Source organism: Bos grunniens, chromosome 4 (genome assembly GCF_055505025.1).
Source record: "Bos grunniens cultivar Pamir isolate PY7600 chromosome 4, Bosgru_T2T1.0, whole genome shotgun sequence".
NCBI lineage: Eukaryota > Metazoa > Chordata > Mammalia > Artiodactyla > Bovidae > Bos > Bos grunniens.
The window spans coordinates 103,900,376-103,925,518 of record NC_141168.1 but is presented as its reverse complement, the minus strand read 5'-3'; the positions used below and the strand labels follow the sequence as shown (position 1 = coordinate 103,925,518).

Here is a 25,143-nt window from a genome sequence, read left to right as displayed (position 1 = left end):
TGGTGCTTTTAAGAAGCTGTTTTAAAATTATTTCATTTCGTCTTCAATTTGTCTTCAGTGAAAAGATTGGTATTGATTATCGAGTTTGCTATTACCAAAAGCAAAGGTTAATTAGATGTTTTTTTCCAAGTCAGCCTTGGGAGAGAAAGGGTACTGAGCCTGAGGGCTAAATTCTGGTGTCTGTTTGGCAGGAAAGTGATGAGTCATAAGTGAAGAGAGCTGACAGAGCCAGGTCAGAATGACCTGCTGGCTTTGGCTGTACTCTGGGGTTGCAATGAGCATGGATAAAGCCAAAATTGTAGAACTCTGTGTAACGGGATGGGAGTGAAGAGTACATCTGGGTGCACATGGAAACTTCTTTCTTATCTATGCTAAACATAGTGATTAAAGTTTACCCAAAGCTATCTCCCTCTCAAGCATCCATTTTCGTTTTTAATTTCAAAGACTATAATGGCACACGGGAATCAATTCACAGGAGTAAAATTGAGTTCTAAATTGTATAGTTCAGACAAGTAGGTATGTAGGCATGATAGAGAAGGCATTTTATGTGTTCAGGGACCAGGGAAACCATTTGTTGAGTAGGTGTATTTTAGATATTTGCCAAGTCAGATCCACAAATTGTTGGTACACAGAAATAATTCTGTTCTATAGAAACCTTACTGAAGTGATATTCATTATAGAAGATCTTAACTGTAGTAGTTCTGGGCTGGGATCTCCTTGTGTAATAGGCATTTGCATGAGATTCCACCTGAAAACTGATATAAAACTTTGTACTAAGTAGCTTGTCCTAGCCATCATCAAAAGTCTACAAACAGTAAATACTGAAGAGAGTATAGAGAAAAGGGAAAGCACTATTTACAATATCCAGGACACGTAAGCAACTTAAAATGTCCGATGACAGATGAATGAATAAAGAAGACGTGGTATATAATGAAATATTACTCAGTCACAAAGAAGGATAAAATAATGCCAGCTGCAGCTACATGAATGGACTTAGAGATTATCATATTAAGTGAAGTAAGCCAGACAAAGAAAGATAAATAGCATATGATATGACTTATATGTGGAATCTAAAATAAAAAAGATATGAATGAACTTATTTCCAAAACAGAGATTCACAGACATAGAAAACAAACTTATGCTTACCAAAGGGGAAGAGGGGCTGGGAGGAGGGGTAAAATAGGAGATTGGGATTAACATATACGCACTGTGCTGTGTCTTGAGACACCAGTCTGAATAAGAATATCTATATCTATATCTATATATATCTATATATAGATATAGATATAGATCTGAATTGCTGTGTTGAACACCTGAAACTAACACTCTAAATCACCTATGCTGCTGCTGCTGCTGCTGCTAAGTCATGTCAATCGTGTCCGACTCTGTGCCACCCCATAGACGGCAGCCCACCAGGCTCCTCTGTCCCTGAGAAAGAAGAAAAATAGCAGCCTGCCCTAGCAGAGGGCTGAACCAGGATGTATACCATGTCTGAGCCTCCTTGAAACATTCTTCTCCTTTCCTTTCACTTTGTCTCTGAAAATAGAGTATTTGAAAAATACTTTATTTCATTAGGAAGTATTATCTCTTTAAATTTTTTCCTACAAAAGAAGGGAAAAAAGAAAGATAAAATCCTTCACTGCTGATAGAGCTGAAGGATCAGCAATCAATTTAAATTTTCCCATGAAAATGGCTGAAGGCCTCTGGGAATCTCTGGTTCCAACATTCATCCAGTTTGAGTTGATTCAGGGACGCCTGAACATTGGAGTCAGCTTTTCCCTTTCTTTGCTCTTTAAGAGTCTGGGACTTTGTCCATTCTTCATTATCTGTTATGAAAACTTCGTTTTTAACTATATAAGCGTTTTCCACAAAGTAGTGTTTTAAAGCCTTATTAGAGGCAGCATTTTCAGGCTAAGGAATATTTTCAACAAAGGTTAACACGCTATAAAGTTAGAAACAGTCTGGCTTAGGTTATTACTAATCCTGGATGACTAAACATCTGGATGACCTGCCATAGCTACTATTTTTCAAGTGAGATCCAAGCTAAAGACTGTCCATCCTATTAGTACTCTTTTGATTAGAACCTACCCTTTGTAATCAAACATTGTAAATGAATCTTTAATCCTTAGTTATCAATACAACATAAAGTAGCATATCAGAATGCAGAAAAATCAGGGTAAAGAGCAAGTTTAATAAAATTATAATAAGAGGGGTAAAAATATAATAGGGTTTCCCTGGTGGCTCAGTGGTAAAGAACCTGCCTGTCAATACAGGAGACTCGGGTTGCATCCCTGGATTGGGAAGCTCCCCTGGAGAACGAAATGGCCACCCATTCCAGTATTCTTAGCTGAAAAATTGTATGGATGGAGGAGCCTGGTGGGCTGTAGTCCATGGGATCACAAAGAGTCAGACCCAACTTAGCAACTAAACAACAACAACAACAAATATAAGAGGGAATACCTAACAACCACAAATGCCTCACACAAACACATCACTTATGCACATACCTGTGAAAGTATTCCCTTCCCTCTCCCACCCCAGAAATTAATTTAATTAAATGGGCAAAATCTCAAATATAATTTATCTTATATACTGCACTCTACTGCCTAAGAAAGCCCCCTTTGTTTTTTTTTTAATTAATTAATTTATTTTAATTGAAGGCTAATTACTTTACAATATTGTAGTGGTTTTTGCCAAACATTGACATGGATCAGCCATGGGTGCACATGTGTCCTCCATCCAGAACCCTCCTCCCACCTCCCTCCCCATTCCATTCCCAGGGTCATCCCAGTGCACCAGCCCTGAGCACCCTGTCTCATGCATTGAACCTGGACCAGCGATCTGCTTCACATACGATAATATACACGTTTCAACGCTACCGTCTCAAGTCATCCACCCTTGCCCTCTCCCACAGAGTCCAAAACTCTGTTCTTTACATCTGTGTCTCTTTTGCTGTCTCGCATATAGGATCATCATTACCATCTTTCTAAATTTCATATATATGCATTAGTATATTGTATTGGTGTTTTTCTTTCTGACTTACTTCACTCTGTATAATAGGCTCCAGTTTCATTCACCTCATTAGAACTGATTCAAATGCTTTCTTTTTAATAGCTGAGTAATATTCCATTCTGTATATGTACTACAACTTTCTTATCCATTCGTCTGCTGATAGACATCTAGGTTGCTTCCATGTCCTGGCTATTGTAAACAGTGCTGCGATGAACATTGGGGTACACGTGTCTCTTTCAATTCTGGTTTCCTCAGTGTGTATGCCCAGCAGTGGGATTGCTGGGTCATAAGGCAGTTCTATTTCCAGTTTTTTAAGGAATGTCCCCACTGTTCTCCATAGTGGCTGTACTAGTTTGCATTCCCACCAACAGTCTAAGAGGGTTCCCTTTTCTCCACACCCTCTCCAGCATTTATTGTTTGTAGACTTTTTGCTAGCAGCCATTCTGACCAGCGTGAAATGGTACCTCATTGTGGTTTTGATTTGCATTTCTCTGATAATGAGTAATGTTGAGCATCTTTTCATATGTTTGTTAGCCATCTGTATGTCTTCTTTGGAGAAATGTCTATTTAGTTCTTTGGCCCATTTTTTGATTGGGTCGTTTATTTTTCTGGAATTGAGCTGCAGGGGTTGCTTGTATATTTTTTAGAGTAATTCTTTGTCAGTTGTTTCATTTGCTATTATTTTCTCCCATTCTGAAGGCTGTCTTTTCACCTTGCTTATAGTTTCCTTTGTTGTTCAAAAGCTTTTAAGTTTCATTAGGTCCCATTTGTTTATTTTTGCTTTTATTTCCATTACTTTGGGAGGTGTGTCATAGAGGATTCTGGTGTGATTTAGGTCAGAGAGTGTTTTGGCTATGTTTTCCTTTAGGAGTTGTATAGTTTCTGGTCTTACGTTTAGATCTTTAATCCATTTTGAGTTTATTTTTGTGTATGGTGTTAGAAAGTGTTCTACTTTCATTCTTTTACAAGTGTTTGACCAGTTTTCCCAGCACCACTTGTTAAAGGGATTGTCTTTTCTCCATTGCATACTCTTGCCTCCTTTGTCATGGATAAGGTGTCCATAGGTGTGTGGATTTCTCTCTGGAAGAAAGCCCCCTTTGTTTTATGTGGTGGTGGTGAATACAAATAATAAAGAAGGTCAAAGGAATACAGAGTGCATTTACTTTTCTAGTTGGTTTAAAAGGTTTGCAAATTTTGTGGCTTTGAAAAATAGTGAATATTCTACAGCCACATTTTATGCTGTTGACTTGATATTTTGATATAAATTGAATAAACCCTGGGTGTAGTTTTGTTTCCAATTAATTCTTGTAGAATATTCTAAAGTTTCTCAATGGGAAAGACTAAACTGATGTCATGAAGAAATGATTCTCAGATGAAAGTGCCTTAATTGCAGTGAAAACAATAAAAAGCATTGGCATAGCACCTTGGAAGTCAAACTTTGGAGAAATGTGAGTAAGGCACAAAGAAGTGGTTAAAACAATTCCAAATTATAGTCTTTTTAGAATAACACCTTGTGTGCTGTCAGCATATGACAGGTATTACTGTTGTGCTATATTGAAATACCTTGAGGCAAAATATTGGGATTACATTCATTTTGACTGAAACAAGATTTCTGAGGTTGATAGCCCCTGTAACATATGGAGACATACTTCAGCTACACATGATTAAATAGGCTCCATTTGGAAGCAAGGAAAGGAGGATGGCAAAGATTGGAAACTCAGGCATTCAGTAAAGAAAATAGGAAAATAACAGTTCCAAGACTCATGTAAGTGACTAACACTTTTTTGAATTATAAGCAACTACTTCAGACCCTTGGAAAACTAACTACAATTTCCATTACTTTACACTGTTTTCCAACTATTTCTTGACTAGTGCTGGGCAAAGTAAAATTTGGACACCCAAATGGGCTTTCTTCCATCACCCTGAAATCCTCACAAACTTGCTTGAAGCTTGCCTTAATATGTGTTACCAGAAGAGGGGACAGCTACGCAGCAGTTGCTGGGGACACTGAGGTGACCAAAGTGTAGTTGTTTCCTTCAAAGTTACCACGGCTTGTGGGCAAATAATTGCAAACACACTGGACACTCAGTGCAAAAGAGGTTTGTACAAAGCAGAGATTCAGGGAAGTAGGGAGGGAGTAAGGTGGAGGTGGCTGTAGGGAAGGCATAGGAGCAAGCCCAGAAAGAGGTGCCCTTGAGCTAAATACCAAAGGGGAGCAGGAGCTCACCCGAGAGGGAGGAAAGGAAAGGCATTCGGAGAGGCAGGTGAGGTCACAGGCCTGGAGATGTTTAACCAATCAGAGATACACAAAGAGCAGAGGAGGACACTGGGAATTACTGGTGAGAGGGTGCTGAAATGCTCATTGAGGATGACAGGTTGAAGATTCGGATGTTGTCCTGTGGGCCAGCAGGGCACATGTAAACATTCTGAACAGAAGTGTACAATCATTCCATTCACTTTTTGGAAAGACCATTCTGTCTGTCCTGTTGAGAGCAATTGGAGGAAGCAAGTCCAGAGAAAGAAAGGTTAATTGGGAGGCCATTGCTAGAAAACAGGATTTGAATAGGACAGAGTTGTAGTACATAAAGATGTGATGATAACAACGAAATTTCAGACTAGAGTTATGGTGGTTTAATTTACTAGGACAGGGTATACAGGTTTAGGAAAGAAGGCAATTAGTTGAGCTTTGAGCTTCCTGTGTTTGTCATCCTAGGTGATATCTTGGTTGATTAATGATAGCATAGCAGACAGGTAGAGGGTGGAATGGCTTGGCATTGACCTCCAAGGCAGACGAGTGTGCAGCCAGGAAGGCTGGCAGAGTACCTCTCTAGAAGCCATTCATCACCTGTATCTGAGGATTAGAAGAAGCAGCAGCTTCCTCCTTCCACTCTGTGCCGTTGCCAATCCCATCTCCTAGCATTGCAGTGAATGTGGCTTTTAAAAGAAAAATATCCCTTGGAAGTTTAACGGGCTGCCAATCACTCTCAATTTCATGGAAAATAGAACTTCTATATGTACAAGCTGGATTTAGAAAGGGCAAAGGAACCAGAGATCTAATTACCAACATCAGTAGGATCATAGAAAAAGCAAGGGAATTAAAAAAAAAAAATCTGCTTCATTGACTATACTAAAGCTGTGTGGATCACAACAAACTGGAAAATTAGTAAAGAGATGGGAATACCAGACCATCTTACTTGCCTCCTGAGAAATCTATTTGCAGGACAAGAGGCAGCAGTTAGAATCGGACACAGAACCATGGACTAGTTCAAAATTGGGAAATGAGTACATCAAGGCCGTATATTGTCACCCTGCTTGTTTAACTAATATGCAGAGTACATCATGGGAAATGTCAGGCTGGAAGACTCACAAGCTGGAATCAAGATTTCCAGGAGAAATATCAACAACCTCAGATATGCTCTCCTGGTGGCTTCCTTTGGGCTTTCCTGGTGGCTGAGATGGTAAAGAATTCACCTGCAGTGTGGGAGACCTGGGTTTAATCCTTGGGTTGGGAAGATCTCCTGGAGAAGAGCATGGCAACCCACTCCAGTATTCTTTCCTGGAGAATTCCCATGGACAGAAGAGCCTGGTGGGCTATGGTCCATGGGGTCTCAAAGAGTTGGACACAACTGAGTGACTAACACATACACAAAGTGGGAACAGTGACAGATATTCTTTTCTTGGGCTCCAAAATCACTGCTGATGATGACTGCAGCCAGGAAATTAAAAGACGCGTGCTCCTTGGAAGAAAAGCTATGACAAACCTAGATGGTGTGTTAAAAAGCAGAGATACCACTTTACCCACAAAGATCCATATAGTCAAAGCTAGGTTTGCTTTTTCCAGTAGTCACGTACAGATGTGAGAGTTGGACCATAAAGAAAGCTGAGTGTTGAAGAATTGATGCTTTCGAATTGTGGTGCTTGCTGAAGAAGACTCTTGAGAGTCCCTTGGACTGCAAGGAGATCAAACCAGTCAATGCTAAAGGAAATCAACTCTGAATATTCATTGGAAGGACTGATGCTAAAGCTCCAGTACTTCGGTCACCTGATATGAAGAGCTGATTTATTGGAAAAGACCCTGATGCTGGGAAACATTGAGGGCAAGAAGAGAAGGGAGTGACAGAGGATAAAATGGTTGGATGGCATCACTCAGTGGACATGAGTTTAAACAAACTCTGGGAGATAGTTAAGGACAGGGAAGCCTGGCGTGCTGCAATTCATGGGGTCACAGAGTCGGACATGACTGAGACTGAACAACAATAATTAGCTGAGCTGATCTTAGATTTGGAGGGGACGGAAGGAACTAGTTTGGGAATATGAGGAGAACTGGAATTACTGGATGGGGCAAATGTCACCCAAATTAGGGGATTAGGGTAAATAAAAGCCAAGTTTGAGAAGGAACAAGTCTAGATAGGGAGGTTGGAGAGCCCAGTTACAGCACTTGGGATTTTTTAAAAGATGTTCCTGTTTGCTCCAATGTTCCTAATCTTCAACAATTGGAGTACAATCGAAAGAACCTGACATTTATGTCCTAAGTGCTTTTATAAACAAAGATTTAATTAAATTAATTTATTTGCTTAACTGTGCTGGGTCTTTGTTGCTGCATGAGGGCTTTCTTTAATTTGTGGTGAGCATGGACCGCACCACTCTAGTTGCGATGTGCAGGCTTCTCATTGTGGTGGTTTCTCTGGTCGTGGAGCACGCGCTGTAGGTGCACGGGCTTGCGTGGCTGCGGCTCTCAGACTGTAGAGCACAGGCTCAGTCGTGGCGCATTGGCTTAGTTGCTCTGCAGCATGTGGGATCCTCCAGGACCAGGGACTGAACCGTGTTCCCCGCATTGGCAGGCAGACTCTCAACCACTGGACCACCAGGGAAGCCCCATCCCACTTGCCTTTAATTTAAGGTAGATACGATCATATCTGTGAGCCCATATTACACATGAAAAACCGGAGATTTGGAGAGTTGAATAACTGGCTAAGTGGCAGAGCCAGATATCTTTGCCCCAAAATCCACAGTACTCTTTCTACTCTCTCATATTGGATTCTGAGATGAGAGAGGAAAAGAAAATTAATAGGATGAACATAGATATTAAAGGGAAAGAATGGGTTGCCATTTCCTTCTCCAGGGGATTGCAGGCAGATGCTTTATCCTCTGAGCCACCAGGGAAGCCCCAATATATGATGCTACTTAATGTAAATGACAGCAACTGTGAATGGCATACCAGTGAGGCTGACTCTAGGGGGCAAAACTCCTAATATCCCTTAGATTAAACCCCATTAGCTTTAGTGGGTACCAGTCCAAGTGCCTGCGTTTTCAAAGTGCAGTGGCTTAATCTTTACTAAGTAATTCAGCCATCAGACCCTTCCAGGGCTTTCCTTCAGCACTTCCACGCTTCTTAGGAGATACTGATTTCTGTTGATTGATCATTGTTGACCAAGGATTAAGTGGTTGTTATTCTGTCTTTGGAGAGGAGAAAGGTGGCATCCAGACATACCTACAAAGCTCAGTGACACCTTTCCCCTGGTTGTCTTGCTACCACTGCTGCTGTTGAAGGCAGGCTAATTAGTTAGTTCCTTCCAAAAATATCCATTTAAATCTGCATGTGCCAAATTAAAATATCTTCATAATACAGCTTTTAAAGTACAGGGAGAAAACTGATCCTAGTGTCTCTTTTCTGTTGAATGCCATGGTTTTAAAAAAAAAAAAAAAAACCTGTTTCAGTCAAATTAAAAAAAATCTCTCAAAGTATTACCTGCATAAATAATAGTGAAATAGTTAAAACTGCACCTACAGCTGACTCAGGGTCATTACTTTTCCTTTTTAAGAAGCATAGCTAATATAAGTAAGTAGACCAAAGAGGATATTTAAAATATATCCATATATTGCCTTTTGTTAATATCTTTAACCCTGGAAAACCATGTCCATAATCGTAGCTCATTATCTTAATTAGATCTGCCCTACATTATCTCACAATTTATTCTCATTACTTCATAGATGATCAGCCTCCCAAAAAGAATGTGAGCAGAATTTTCTGATTTTTATTGTGATAGTGTCTGTCTTCTCTTTCAACCTCTATTTATATCTTTGGGGTGTTATAATAGTGATGCTATATTTAATTAAAAATTACATTAGAAAGATATTAATATTCATTCTGATGACTGAACACAGGATTAACTCAAGAATTAAAATCTCTATAATGGCTAATGAGGTGAACTCTGCTGGGATGCCCATAAAACAGAGATGAATCATAAAAATGGCTAAAAATGGATGCATCCCTGTCTATTGTCCTGCTCTGTATGTGGGCAGCAGCCTCTTCAGTAACAAATCGTTCTCATGTGTGCTCGCCTTGGAGTGTGACAGCACCCGATGTACTTGAGCCATAACCCTGCCCTCAGTCTCGCACATCTTACGGGATAGTGACTCCATTGCCAGAAAGCTATACCTTCTCTCTTCCTCTGTCCCCTTCATTTATCCGGGATAGTTGTGTTTCTAATAGCTTGTCCATTAAAATGAATTTATACTTTTTTGAGGTAGGAAATATGTACTGCACTTTCAACATTCTGGCTTGTAATACAGATTCTGGAGAAAACCCATAGGTGAGGAAGGCAAAATTATAACTACTTATGCAAAATGGGAAGAACAAAATCACTAAGTTAAGGTTAGCAACTGTTCGTGAGGTTAGTTCTAGGAGCATTAAGGGCATAAAATATTGAGGCAAATGTAGACACTGTTGGGCCAGTTCTGGGACCCTCTGTGGCAGGTTGGTTCTGAAGGAAGGGAGACTCATGTGACAAGGCAGATAATTAAGATCATGGACGTTCCCCGTGGGATGGGGCTTGGACAGTGGATTCATGGGCAGAGCGCAAGTCCCAGCAGAGCAGGCCGCCGCCTCAGGGGGAGGACCTTGGCTGATGGATCCGAAGTCTTTGCTGGCTACTGTTGGTTCTTTTCCAGACAACTGTTTCATGGCAAATGTGGTGGGGAAAAAAATGAAGAACAAAACCAAATTTTATTGTATCTTAAAGGTCTTCTTGGAAGAGAGGATAGTACAGTGTGGTGCAAAGAGCCCTGAGCTGAATCAGAAGTAATTTCTATTCCTTCTTTGCTTATGAGAAATTAACCAAATTGCATAACCTCTTTGGGCCTTGTACTTCTCCTCTCTGAAATTAGGAGGTTCAAGTAAACAGTAATCACTGCAGCCCTTCCAGCTGTAGAGTCCTGAGAAACCGATGGCGAGTCCTCCATACAGTATCATGGTAAATGCCATAGTGGACTGATTGTAAAAGTGGTGTCAGTCATTTCCCTGTTAGCATCTGCCACCTCTCAGTTGACTTGGCAAATTTTCCCATCAAGAGGTGGCATCTGTACCCTCACCCCTTAATATGACCTGACCTTGTGATTTGCCTTGATTTACGATATTGGGTAACTTCCCAGGTGGCTCAGTGGTAAAGAATCTGCCTGCCTATGCAGGAAACACAGGAGGCGCTGGTTCGATCCCTGTATCGGGAAGATCCCTGGAGGAGGAAATAGCAACTTACTGCAGTATTCTTGCCTGGAAAATCTCAAGGACAGAGGAGCCCGCAGGCTACCTTCCATGGGATCACAAAGAGTTGGACATGAATAAGTGACTGAGTACGCATGCATACACAATACTGGGTGGAACTGATCCCATTCCAGGTCCAAGCCTAGGCCTCAAGAAGTTCTGTGTTCTTTTGCATGCTCTCTCTCTCTCGCTCTCAGATCCTGCCTTCATTATGAGGATAAGCCTGGGTGAATTGGGTGAATTCACTGGAGTTGTGTGAGAAACATGTGGAGGAAAGCTGAATCATTTCAGCCACGGCCACCTGGTTCAGCAAGTCCCCACGGACCTGTTTGTTGACCACAGACACATCAGTGAGCCCAGATGAGATAAACCAAGCTCAGCCCAGGTCACCAGAGCTGTGACTCCTAGACTCGTGAGAAATAATAAATGGTTCTTGTATTATGCCAATAAGTTTGGGATATCTTTATACAATAAAACACTACCTCGTGCATGAGATTTCTCTGGCTCTACCCCCGACTCATTCACCCAAGAATTCAATTGCTGGTAAAGTCCTCTCTTCCTGACCCCAACTGTTTCTTAGGGCCTTTAGGCAGTGTTTCATAAGTGCTCATGAAAAGTCTGGTGATAGTCCAGCCAAATAGTCAGCCAAATAGCCCCCACTGGGTCCTACCATCAGCTGTGCTGGTCACTGCTATTCTAGCTGGAGCGTGGATACCGCACTGGTGGCAGGCACTGCTCCCTCCTGCTACTACTAACTGGTACTCTGGCCACAATTAACAAGTGCTTCAGGGTGCCAAAGCTTTGTTGAGGGAAGAGTGACCAAGTTACAGAAATGCTTTGTTTGTTCTGTTCTCTGTTACATGGTTATCAAGTCTGTAATGTCTTAAGCTTTGTCTTACCAAAGACCTAATGTGTTAAAAGAAGTTTAAATTAAATAAATTGTAGGTTTTATTTATTGTCCCTTGTCTTCCTAGGGCTTAGAGAGTGGATCAGAGAAAGGAATGAGTGAAGATGCCATGTAACACCCAGAACACCTTTCCCTTGCAATGATTAAAGCTTTGGTGTTGGGTGAACTTTGTCATGCCCAACTCTTTCCTTTCTAAGGATGAGTGTTTTCCTGGGAGCCTCCTTTGTACTCCCAGTAAATACACTTCGGGAAGTTTGCCATGCCATCATATGAGGGTCACACAGATGCATTCAAATTCTGGCCCAGGACGAAGCTAGGCTATCCTGATTGTGATTGTTTTGAAATCTTCTTCTTGTATCCAGAGAGAGGAACATTGGGAGCCAAGAGGTGGTTACTTAAGTGTCACTTAGGTATTGGTTGTTTCTCATTGCAACGTGCATTTTTGTTTGCACATAATATCTTAATATTTTCAATTCACTTTAACCCAAACACTGACAGAACCCATTCTTCTCCATTTGTTCACACCAAAAAGCTTAGTCATCAGCATAGGTCCTGCTAAAAACTTTGTGAGGAGAATGAAGATGAGGTTTATATTATATATTAGTTGATTTAGTCTAAGTTCTGCTGTGATAATATATAAACCCTTGAATCCTAGTGGCTTTACACAAATAATACACTTTTCTCCCTCAGACAGAATCTGGTGTCCTCCTCCATTTTTTCCAGCTTCATGGAGATATAACTGACATATGACATTGTGTAAGTTTAAAGTGTATGCTTTAATTTGAATACTTACTTCTTGGAAAATGATTACTACCACAATATTAGCTAACACCTTCATCATATATCACTACCATTTCCTTTTTGTAGTGAGAGCATTTGAGATTTACCCTTCTAGCTAACTTTCAAGTATGTAAGATAATATTATTAACTATAATCACTATACCCCTTCTCCATCTTGTAGCTGTACCATCTGGATCACATAGCCTCCAAAGTCACCAGAGCAGGAGAAAGGAAAGAACAGGAGAACGTTTAGGAAGGAAGCTACATAATCCATTTGGTTTACTTTCCACTGGCATGATCTGATTGAATGATCCCACTTAGGTATGTGGGGCTTGGAAATGTAGAGAAACACATTAATGTTAGGTAGGCTCTTTTAGTCTCTCCACTGTCTGCCTTTCTAGTCATCAGATATCCAACTACTCCTTTTTCACACATATACGACATCTCAACCCAGTCTTAGGAGAGACAACCCAAAGTCCAATCCAGTCACTACATCAAGTTCTATGGAGTACATGGGTCTCTTTGTGAGGTCTGTGTGAAGGTCTTTGGGATCCGATGACCTGTGAACTGAAAGGAAAATAATGGCCTTCCCACCTCTGTTGGATATACATTGGTGGAAGGGGCAGGATACTCATGGCACACATTTTTACTTGGAAAGGAGAAGACTGAGGACATGCAGTGATGATGAAGCCCCCCTTCTCTCTCGTGTGGTGGGTGTTCCTGGATGAGGCCTTAGTGCTGAGCCTTGAGAGCAATTGTACTCCAGTTGTACTCCACAGCTGCAAGCTCTTCCCTCTGAGATGTTCCTTCTTTTCCATTATTCTCTTTAGCACCTCTGAAGTGGGTAGAGGGAAACATGGACTCCTTGGGAGCTGCACAGTTTTTTTTTTCAGCAACCTTCTTTCTCATGGAGCACTGGGGACCCAAGAGTTGCAAATCTCAAAATGTCAGTAGTTTTTTAAATGCAGACTCATGGTTTATTTGGCAACACAGTTCCCTCACAGAGAGTAGGCTTCTGATGTATTTGCTTCCAACAAGCTCCATGTGCCAGTAATCGCACCAGAAGCTCTTTTCTAGACAGAGTTCTACAGTCTGCTTTTGTTTCATTGCTTCACACTCCCATGCATTTGTCTGTCAACTTTATAGTGGCTACCTTGAAGATGTCTGAATAATAGGTGAGAAAATCACACACCTAATCCGATCCTTGTCCCGAGTCATTTCACCTAGCAGGAAAGATTCACTGTGATTTTCTTGCAGAGTCTTTGGAGATCCCTCCTTTTAACGTTCGAGCTCTAGAAGTAGTCACTTTTTTGATTTGCAAGTCCCTAAATTTCTGAACTGTTTCCATTCCTTTCATTTCTCTTTGAGCTTATTTTATCCTTGTAATGTTTGTCAAATATAGCCAAAATTTGCTTTCAATGTTCTTCCCCTAAACCATGTGCTCGGAAGCATATGGTCTGCTTCCCAAATTATCACAGGAAATAATTTTATCAAATGCTTTCCCCCACTACATAAAATGGATCTAACTTTGGATACCTCACTGCTTTCTGTCTAATTGCTAAGCCATTGCTGCACATTTTAGGTTTCTTTATTAGGGCCTCTTATCACTGGTACAATTTCTGATTTAGTTATGATAGGCTAGAATATGCTGTGAAAACAGATATTTTCATCCCAACCTAGTTTTTGAACAGAATGAAGTCTTCTTTCTTCTTCATGCAAAATCTCTAGGGTCCTGTCTTATTTTACTGTGGTTATAAGCTGCCATCAGATCAGAAGGGTATAAATTGTGGGGATAATAAAAAAGGAAGTTCAGAGTGACATTCTGTTTAGCAAAGTTCGATTATACGTCAGGATTATTGCTAGGTATACTTTTTGTATGTTTACTTAATGTAATTAAGAAAGCTTATAGTGCCTGAGGTTTCTCTCCCTTGAGAGAGCAGTGGATAAGAATAGGGAGAGGAAAGTATTTTATTACACTTACCAGAATGAAAATTAGCAGGACATTTGTGCTAGTGGACATATAAAGTGAAATCTTCTCTAAGTTATAATCATATTTAAATTTTTTGCATTGATAACTAAATAACTGTTGCATTTTCTTTTGGTGGCTTATTGGTGAAAACAAACACAGATGCTTTTATTTGTTTTATAGTTTATAGCAGTGCTTTCAGCAGCCTTGAGAGGTAGGCATGGCATGTGTGTTTAACTGCTTTAGTCACGTCCCACTCTTTGCGACCCCATGGACCATAGCCCACCAGGCTCCTCTGTCCATGGCGTTTTCCTGGCAAGGATACTAGAGTGGGTTGCCATTTCCTTCCTCAGGGGATCTTCCCGAACCCAGGGTTGGAACCTGCATTTCCTGCATTGCAGGCAGATTCTTTACCGCTAAGTCACCAAGGCATGGCATAGCTGGTATATTTATTATGTTCATCAAATGATGTGGAAACAGAGTCACCTGCCACAGTTCTTGGCACATTAAGGGTCTTAAAAAGATATTCTTGAATGAATGAATAAGTGAACACAATGCTGAATGAGTAAATGAGGCAGGTTAAATGACTAGTTCTAGATTGGTTAGTACTTAACATAATCTAACCAAGTTTCCCAGCGTTCCATTAATGCTGCCTCAAAGCAGCTTCAGAGTCCAGGCTTACACTTCTGCTCTAAATATTTTCTTTTGAGTTTTGCTGATGAATTGAAGTTTCGTAACAAAGAGAAAGCAGATGGCTTTTGGGAGGGGCTTCTACTTGCTCTTTGAACTGTGTTTCTGTTTTGCTTGTTTATGCAGAGTGTGCATGAAGGTTTCCAGAGCCTTAATTTCAAACTGCATCATTTAATAAAACACAATAAGGAGAATTAAGAAGAAAGGCTGCAGGGGAACATCCTGCTTATTATCTCTGAAATGAGAGAGCTATTTTTTCTTCCATCAGTTGCCGATGATGGGGTTTTTGTTTCCTTTCGTCCGGGCACAGTTGTGATATTCAATGAGAGGAGTGTGAAGTGCCACTTTAAAGCCAAACATTCAATTCCTCCTAATTCACACGGGAAAGAAGGATCAAGTTGTGCAGCTGGGAGGTGATGTTTCTTCTCAGCAGCTGTCATTGAAGAGACACGTGCAGACCACAGAAGTCATTTGTCACAGAATCCATCCAGAATTTGCTGTGTGCGTCTCTCTTGCTAACGTGACATGAAATAGTGAAGCTTTCAAAATCAAGCACGGAGACTTCGTTGTATTGACGTGGGCAAAATGAAATGGAGAGCTGAGGCAATTATGTGGATAAATCAGGCCAAAAATATCCGACCATTGAGAGTAAAGTTCCTTTAGCTCAAATTATTCAGAGCGACTGTCCACGTTCATCAATTTATCAGGATAATGAATTTTATCCTATACTTTGTCACTACAGATATATCTTTGGTCTATGAATTTGAATGACTTGGTGATATTTTATTTCACTGGAAATTATAATAGGAGCTGAATGAGCAAGCACTATGTTAAAAGATTACTTCTGCAGCTATGATAATAGTCCAAGAAAATTTAAACTTCATTATTCAATAGCTAGCAGATATGGCTTTTGGAAGGGGAGTAGGGAGGGTGGTGTGAAATCTGTTGAGACTCAAATGCTTATAACTAATCTGTCTCTCCCATTTAGCAGTCCATTTTCCTTAAATGTCTCGGTCTATAGCTCCTGGCTGCTTTTCTGGTCACTTGACAACTGGTTAAATGAGCCTGAAAATTTCATCAGGTTTCATATAAATAATAATTATTATTATGTTGTACACACAGGTGTATCTTTTTGTGTGTTTTTAATACCCCCTTGTTTGTATACAAAGAGATAATATTTCAAATCCATGAAAGATAAGCAAGGTTAGTTCTCATATCTGCCCATGCATTGGCTTTGAGCATTCTGCCTGGGATCCTCAGTATGCTGAGCTCTTTAGCCATCTCTCTTGTTTCTTCATGCTTCCAGAGCCACCAGAATCACGCTTAAGGGGCTCGGAGTCTCCTAGGGGGCAGTGAGAACCTTTGGGTGCTTAGCTACTATTTTGGGTGTTCTGGTCCTTGCCCAAGTCTCCTATATGTCAGGAACGACTCGCCACTCAGAAGATACAAACAAATGCCTAATACTGACCAGCTTTAAAATTTGTACCATAAAATTAAAGTGTGAGGAAGAAAATCTAGAAGAATGAGCTTATTGCTTCCAGTCACAATAGTATTATAAAATTTTGTTTTGAAAAATGGAAATATGTGTGTGCTTTTTGGTTAAAAAATGAATACATTGCATAAAATTATCAGGAAAGTAAAATTCACTAGAATTTAATATCCAGCAATAACCACTTATTATGAGTTGAGTATTTGTAAATCCCACCCCTCAATTTCATATGTTGAAACCCTAACTCCAGTGTGATAGTATTTAGTTTTGGGGTCTTTAGGGGCACAATAGAGGTAATAAAGCCCTATGGGGGACACAGTGAGAGGCCATTAGCGAGACAGGAAGAGAGCTCTTGTTAGAAAACAACCCTGCAGGCACCTTGACCTTGGACTTCTAGCCACTAGAACTGTGAGAAAATAAATTTCAGTTGTTTAAACAACTAACCAGTCTATAGTATTTTGTTTTGGCAGCCCAAGCCTACTAATACAGACTAATGTTTTTAATCTTTTTATACTTTAATATTCTTCTAGGACCAAAGAAATATGTACATACATAGTCTCCCAAGGCAATAGAAGTAAAAGCAAAAATAAACAAATGGGACCTAGTCAAAGTTAGAAGCATTTGTACCACAAAGGAAACCATAAACCAAAAAAAAAGACAACAAATGGACTGGGAGAAAATATTTGCAAATGATGTGACTGAAAAGGGCTTAATTTCCAAAATATACGAACAGCTCATACAACTCAATAACAAGAGCAAAAAAACCTGACACCCCAATAGAAAAGTGCAGAAAACATAAATAAATGCTTCTTTAAAGAAGACATGCAGGTGGCTAACAGGCACACAAAAAGAAATCTCAGTTGGTAAAGAATCTGCCTGTGATGCAGGAGACCCCGGTTCATTTCCTGGGTGGGGAAGATCCCCTGGAGAAGGGATAGGCTACTCACTCCAGTATTCTTGGGCTTCCCTTGTGGCTCGGTAAAGAATCCGCGTGCAATGTGGAAGACCTGGGTTCGATCCATGGGTGGGGAAGATTCCCTGGAGAGGGCTAGGCTACTCACTCCAGTATTCTGGCCTCGAGAACGCCATGGACTGTATGGTCCATCGGGTCACCAAGAATTAGACACGACTGAATGACTTTCACTTTCACATCTCTAATTTTTAGAGAAATGCAAACCGTGAATACAATGAGGTACCACCTCACCTTGGTCAAAATGGCCATCACTAAAATGTCTACAAATAACAGATACTGGAGGGGGTGTGGAGAAAAGGGAACCCTCCTACATTGTTGGTGTGAATGCAAATTGGGGCAGCCACTGTGGAAAACAGTATGGACGTTCTTCATAAAACTAAAATACAGAGTTGCCATACGATCTAGCAATCCCATTTTTGGACATATATTCAGAAAAGAAAAAACAAAACTGTAATTCTAAGAGATACAGGCACCTCTATGTTCATTGCAGCACCATTTACCACCATAGCCAAGACGCAGAAACAACCTAAAAATCCATTGACAGATGAATGAATAAAGACAGTGTGAAATATATATATATATACACTCACTCACACACACACAATGGAGTACTACTCAGCCATAAAAAGAACGAAACTCAACATGGATGGACCTAGAGATTGTCATACGAAGTGAAGTAAGTCAGAAAAAGAAAGACAGGTGCCATATGATATCACTTATATGTGGAATCTAAAATATGACACAAATGAGCTTATTTATTCACAGATATAGAGAACAGACTTGTGGTTGCCAAGAGTGTGGGAGGTGGGGAGGGATGAACTGGGAGTCTGGGATTAGCAGATGCAAGCTATTATATGTTGAGTGGAAAAACAACAAGGTCCTACTGTATAGGAGAGACAACTATATTTAATATCCTATAATAAAGCATAATGGGGAAAATATGAAAAAGACTATATATATATATAAATCACTTTGCCATACAGCAGAAATTAACCCAACATTATAAATCAACTGTACTTCAATAAAATAAAAACTCTGTACTACATATACATACAAATACATTCAGATATAGTATTATACTCAAAGGTTAAGATCAATGATGTCCAACAGAAATATATTGAAATATATTGTGAATCACACATATAATTAAACAATTTTAGTGGCTACATTTAAGCACAAAAAGAGAGTTTAGCAATAAGCCTCACAAAATTTTGAAGTTAATCCAATGTATCTAGAATATTATTTCCAACCTATGATGGGTTTAAAAATTGCTCTTGAGATAATTTACATTCTTTTTGCATTCTGTCTTTCAGATCTTATGTATACTTTATTCACACATCTTGTTTCAGTTTCAACTGGCCACATTTCAAGTGTCATGGCTACCACCTTGAACAGAGCAGGTTTAAATCCAGGGCTTTCAGTCCTGGGGTTTGGGTTAGGTCTCTGTGCTTTGTTTGCCAAAAGACCTTGAGTAATTTAATTAATCCTTTAAATCCTGAGTTCCCTATGCTTAAAATGGAAGTTATAGAAGTATGTAGATCACAGGGTTGTCATGTGCCTAAATAATATTTTATGTAAGGCATGAACAATGCATGGTGAATAGCATTCAATAGATGTAGGCAAAAATTATTTTTGTAGTTATAGAATATGAATTCATATTTTATAATAAATGCTGATTTTTGTATTTAAAACCATTTTCTTACCTAATATTTTCCCATAAATTCTAAATTTATGGACACACGATAGAAAGTAAAATGTTACACACGAGTATCATGTCATCTCATTGCAATACAATGTGAGTGTGTGTGTGTGTGTGTGTTTCTACACCTTGGGAAAAATACACAGGTAAGAAGATGCCACCTGAAAAATCTTCCAGGTCTGGGAGACAGTTTTACTGAACTGAATTCTAAAGTATGATGAGTTGCCTTATGTTGAGCACTCAGGAAAGCAGTTGTAATGGTAGTGGATGATAAAGCATCTTTTAATTTCTTACTTGTCATGCATTACATTACTCCAGCCATTGCTGGATTAAATAGCCATTTCATTTATTGACAATCTCAGCAAAAAGGCCAGGAAAATCAATTCTGAACATGAATTATGACATTTCCTTGAATATCAACCACTTCTGTTGTTTCTAAAATTTGCACTATGGTATCCTCTGATTCTGAGCGGTAGGTTATTAATGAATTCTGGTTGCACCTTTTCCCATGCTTGTTATAATTTTTGTCAGAAAGATAATAGCGGTTCCCAGAACAGTAACCTTTCCAACAATCTGTAACTTGATTTGCTGACAGTTCCTGTCCTCAGTTCTTGTAACTCGAGGTAGAGAGGTGAGGTAGAAGTGTCAATAGAGGGAGAGAGATTATTTCTGAAAATGTTTAAATAAATCATTAAAATGCTGATATCTTCCCATATGGCAAAGATATTAACAAGAACAGAAAATAGTATTATATGAAAGCATTTTTCATGAAATGAATGTAATAAGATTAGAGAAGAGGGAATTATGTCAACAAACTGACATTACAGTCTGAATCCTGGCCTTTGGTACTTCTCATGTGTCCTGGTTCCTGTCCTCATTCTCTGTCAAGAACAGCAGATCAATATCGTGTTTTGGTGAGAACCTGAACTGGCCTTAAAACTATGTTCTTTTAAAAATTAAGCTGTTAAATTTATCATTTTTAAGCATATCCAGTGGTAATGAATACCATAGTGATTTCTGCCACCACCCATTAAAAATGACTAGAACAAACCATTTGAGTCAGTCATCTTAGGTGGTTCTTTTATCTTACTTCCCCCACAGAATTTTATCCTAATGAAATACACATATTTTGACAATTTTTATTGATGACTTTATCATATTTCTTTGCTACAAAAATATGCTTATAAATTGGAATTAACCTTTTTCATCATTTTGTAAAGTTTTTTTTTTCACTGCTGGAAGAGTCTTGCATTTTTTCTTTTTTAAATTAGGGTATAGTTGCTTTATAGTGTTGTGTTATTTCTGCTGTATAACGAAGTGAATTGGCTCTATGCATAAATATATTTCCCTCTCTCTTGAGCCTCCTTTCCACTACCTCATCCCACTCATCTAGCTCCCACAGAGCATCTAGTTCCCACAGAGCAAATTCCCTGTGCTCCACAACAGGTTCCCACGAACCATCTATGTTACACATGGCAGGGTACGTATGTCAGTCCTGATCTCCCGCTTTGTCCCACACTCCCCTTACCCTCCTGTATCCACATGTCCGCTCTCCACACCTGTGCCTCTATTCCTTCCCTGGAAATAGGTTCATCTGTACCATTTTTCTAGATTCCATATATGTATATAAATATTAATATCCAATATACGTTTTTCTTTTTCTGACTTGCTTCACTCTGTGTGACAGTCTCTGGGTCCATCCATGTCTCTTACAAATGGCACAATGTAAAGTTTGAGTTAAACTGTTTTCCTCTATTGAGTTAAAACATTTTTATTAACTAATAATTTATAAACCCAAAATAAACATTACATTTTTGGTAATTACTATTACAAAGCATAAAAAATACTGAAAGCTTATTTCTTCATGAGGAGAATTTTGTCCCTGTGTGTGTCTCATGGGAAGGGGAACTTGGGGTGTCTCAATGAGCAAATACTTCTTAGAGAGCAGCACTTCAGATTTTTCTGTGAGACAATACACCATAAGGAGACGAGCCTCTGTAAAATGGGAAAAGAACAACTCTGAAAAGAACACTCAGGAGATGAAACTGCAGATGTATTCTCCTGCAGATCAATTTTAGAAATGAACATACTACATGTGGAAACTGAGAATCCGATAGGGAAATTGAGTTCCTTAAGATTTCTGAGCCCTTTGGAATAACCTAGAACCCCCAGGGGTCAGCAGTCCCTCTTGGAAAGTTTAGGTTATAACTTTCGCATAATTTTTGGTGGAACGTTGATGAATGGAAAGAGTTTACAAAAAAAAAACAAAACACGCACACACAAAAAAACCAAACTACTCTCAAGCTTGCCATTATACACTAGGTGCAGGAGCTGTGTTAGACAAAGAGAAAGCTCCATCAGGGCAGGTGCTGGAAAGATCCTGGGTTTGAAGGGCTGGGTTTGATTTGCTGTTTTGTTACTCACTAAAAACTAAGCTGCCAGTTTCGTCATTATTGACTGGAATATCTATAAATAGATGTGATACAGCTACTGTAATGATTCAGTGAAATAACATGGTTAAAACACGTGGTTCATAAATCATATAATAAGTGTTTAACTAAAAAATTAAAATATGTATATTTTAATATGTATATTAAAATATGTATATTCATGTTTGGTATTTACATTCAGAAGAATTTATTAAATTCTTCGGAGGTAGGATGGGCTAAAAAATGTCCCAAGACTGGTCTCAGATATACTCACAGGAGTAACCAGGTGTTTGCCAGCTCAGGGGTAATCTCATTTGTCATTATTCAAGAAAATAAGAATGAAACAAATTACTGCTCTCCCAAACTCGACTTGGAAAATGGTAGGAATTTTCTCAGCCATCTGTGAGCACAAGATGATATATGCAAAAGCCACTCAGAGAGAAGGCCTCTTATTCCAGACACTTATCAGCTGAATACAATGCCCAACAAACAGCTAGAAGTTTTCATTTCACCAGAGAAGGGCTCCTGCTTTGAAAGGGTTTTTCAAAGTTTCCATGACAAAATATTCTTTCACAGTCTCTGCATCAGTGAGCTGCTTTGTATTTCGAGCGCAGCTAAGCAATTAAAAGAAGATGAATAGATGTATTCCGGCATGTGTGATAACAAATGGCATACTTAAGGTGACAAGGTTTTCTGTGTTAACTGGCTTTGCAGTTACTTGCAAGTTTTTGAAAAATATTCCCTTTTATCGGGAGTTTTTTCCAGCTTAATCTTGGCTTAAAGGCTATTTTTTTTCTCAAAGAAAATTGGAGGAGGACTTTTCAAGTCATCTTTGATGGGACAAAAATATATGTACATATTCCCTCCGTGCAGAGAAGCTGCTGCTTTTTTTATGATGCCTCAAATTGACTAAAGTTTTAAGCATCAGGCTGTTCACCATTACAAAAGATGCTCTTGGCAACAAATGATGAGACTTCTGCAGGAAACTGAGGTGGTCCATTTAAATTACCTCTGTATAGTCAAGCTTTTTGGTAAGGTCAGTGCAAACTAGGGAGTCTCTCCACGGGTCTTGGACTCAGGATATTTTTGGATCTAGATTATTCCCAGAAGCAAGAAGTAATGGGAATTTAGATATCATTTGGTTGCAAATTGATGAAAAGAGAAGCAGATGGCATTAAAGTCCATTCAATTTAATCTTTAGTCCTCATCTAGTCTCTGATTTTCTCTTGCTTTTGGAAAATTCGTCTACACTGGACTTCAGTTAGGATCTCTTTTGTTATATGAATCTATGTTGATTAAACTGATAATTTTATTAAATCATAGGGCATACTAACCTCTTGCTGTTTTGCAGCTTCAGGAAATAGGCAGTGTGGTGTAAGGTAATATACACCGACTTGGAGGAAGATGAAACTGGATTCAGGTTCTGATTCTGATACGTCTTGTCTCTGTGACCTTGGGCAAGTTACTTGACCTTGTTTAGCTACAAGTTGCAAATGTGAAGGGCTTCCCAGGTGGCACTGGTGGCAAAGAACCTGCCTGCCAGCTCAGGTAGACATGAGACGTGAGTTCTATTCCTGGGTTGGGAAGATCCCTGGAGGAGGAAATGGCAACCCCCTCCAGTATTCTTGCCTGGAGAATCCCATAGAAGAGGAGCCTGGTGGGCGACAGTCCATAGGGTCACAATGAGTCAGACACAAATGAAGCGACCTAGCACACATGCAAATGTGAAATGAGACCCTGGGATTGATGATCACTTTCTCTAAGGGTAGTAATATGGCTTTGTAGTTAAGAAAATTTCATTTAATCTCTTTAAGCCTGCTTATTTCCTTACTTAAAAAATAATTTAAATGTTAAAATAATAGTAACAACCTTGTAGGGTTGCTGTGGGGATTAAAAGTGATAATAATGTACATGCTTGATAAAGAGTAGTTCGTATTAGCTGAGAACTCTTTAAAAGAATTATGTGCCATTGTAAGGTTCTTAATAAAGACTCAAATCAGGAAACATTGAAATGGGACTCAGATTATAATCTAAATCTCTCCTTTTATAGAAGGGGAAAAGCCCAAACAAAAACCAAGTGGAGGTTGCAATGTATTCCAGATCCCATGCCAATATCCGATACCTGACTCCAGTCCTCCCATGACACTAAGTGCAGTTGAGATATTCAACAGATAAATAGGCTGTTCACTCCAAGAAATTCCCAATAGAATATTTTACCCCCAAATCAGTGAACTTACCAAGAACAACTTCTTCTTGGGGGAAAAAATAAACATTTATAATCATTGTATTCTCTTTCCTACCTAAAACAGCAAAATGTTTCATGCATAAATAAAGAGATGGACAAATAAGATGGAGGGTTCAAACTTTAGCAGAAGAGTTCGGACATTTATCAAGACAGAGTCCTTTGTTTAGTGAGAATCCATCTGGGTCTTTCAGTAAATGAAAAAAGGTATCTGCAGACCTCACAGAAGAGTTGTTAGGAAATTTTTACATTGACTGTAAATCTTGTATTCCAGTTCTCATCCTCTCCATAGAAGACATTTCCAACCTTCTCCAACCGCAATTCCTTCAAGAATTATTTTTATTGTACTTTCACAGAAACATTTTGTTCCTTAGTTTCGTTTTAGACACTCCACTTCATTCAGCTGAAACTAACTAGGGTTCCCAATGGAGAAAAGGGAAAATGTGAAAATTCAACCATAAAACAAATACGTATTTTATGACCTACACTTTGTGAAGTTACCTTGCTGCACGTCCTGGCTAAATGGTGCCTGTAGACATAATGAATCTTACTGTCTGACAGACTGTTTGAAGAGGTTAGAGCACTTCCCAGCTATTTAAAATGTTAAAGTGGAAATGTTAAATGACAGAATGCCATCCACTGTTGTTATGGCCTGCGTGGCAAACACAGCTTTTTTCTATTTCACAATTCTGTGCATGGTGTCTTTTACAGATATTCCTTTCACTGTTCCCCTCACTCCCTACTCTTTTCTTCTATAGTGGAAAAGAACCTTATGCAAAGGCATAAGAGAACAAATACAGTACAGGATTTATCTACAAAACATGTTGAGACTGGAGCTGTAATGTTTACCCATAGTCTCCAGTCTCCATCTGAATAAATAAAATGGCATCATGGGATAGGCTGCTCCACAGATAACGAATTTCAGACTCATTCATCCTGAGAAATTTCAACTGATACAGTTTGCCTATCAAATGGATTTAAAGTTGTATTGTCACTGTGCTGCTTTCCACAATGATTGCTTCTGCTCTGTGGTTCCATGCCTCAGTAGGCGGTTTGATTGTGTATATATATGGCTTTGTTCATATTATTCAGTTTGTAATGGTCTGTAATGTACAACCCTGCTAGCCAGTAATAAAGCAGAGCATAACCCCTTCCGTGATTTTAACTAAGGAGTTCATTTGCTTCTAGTGCTATTTTCTGAGAGTAAATAAGGAAATCTTTTTACCGATGACTCATTTCATTCTTTTTTTTTTCTGCTTTCTCTCACTTCTCCTTCTTCCCTCCCTCCCCTGCCCCCACTCCCTTCTTTCTTTCTTCCTTTGATCCATGTATCCTTTCACAGTTAGGGTTTGATGAATATTTGTGCTGGATTTTTGTGAAGAGAAGATAAGTTATCAATGCATTTTGTTCTTGTTA

At 39.3% G+C, this 25,143-nt stretch overlaps 1 long non-coding RNA gene across 2 annotated transcripts in view; it reads left to right on the top strand.

The window, feature by feature from the left end:
* The window catches only part of LOC147374605 (uncharacterized), a 38,337-nt gene extending 27,338 nt beyond the window's left edge, over positions 1-10,999 (top strand). Inside the window, exon 3 of one of the 2 annotated variants that reach the window (XR_015162955.1) lies at positions 10,750-10,999. This is a non-coding gene — a long non-coding RNA (uncharacterized LOC147374605). Of the gene's footprint in view, positions 1-10,479 lie in introns of both variants that reach the window. The other variant, XR_015162956.1, reaches the window with a different exon arrangement.
* The last annotated feature ends 14,144 nt before the right edge of the window (positions 11,000-25,143 follow it).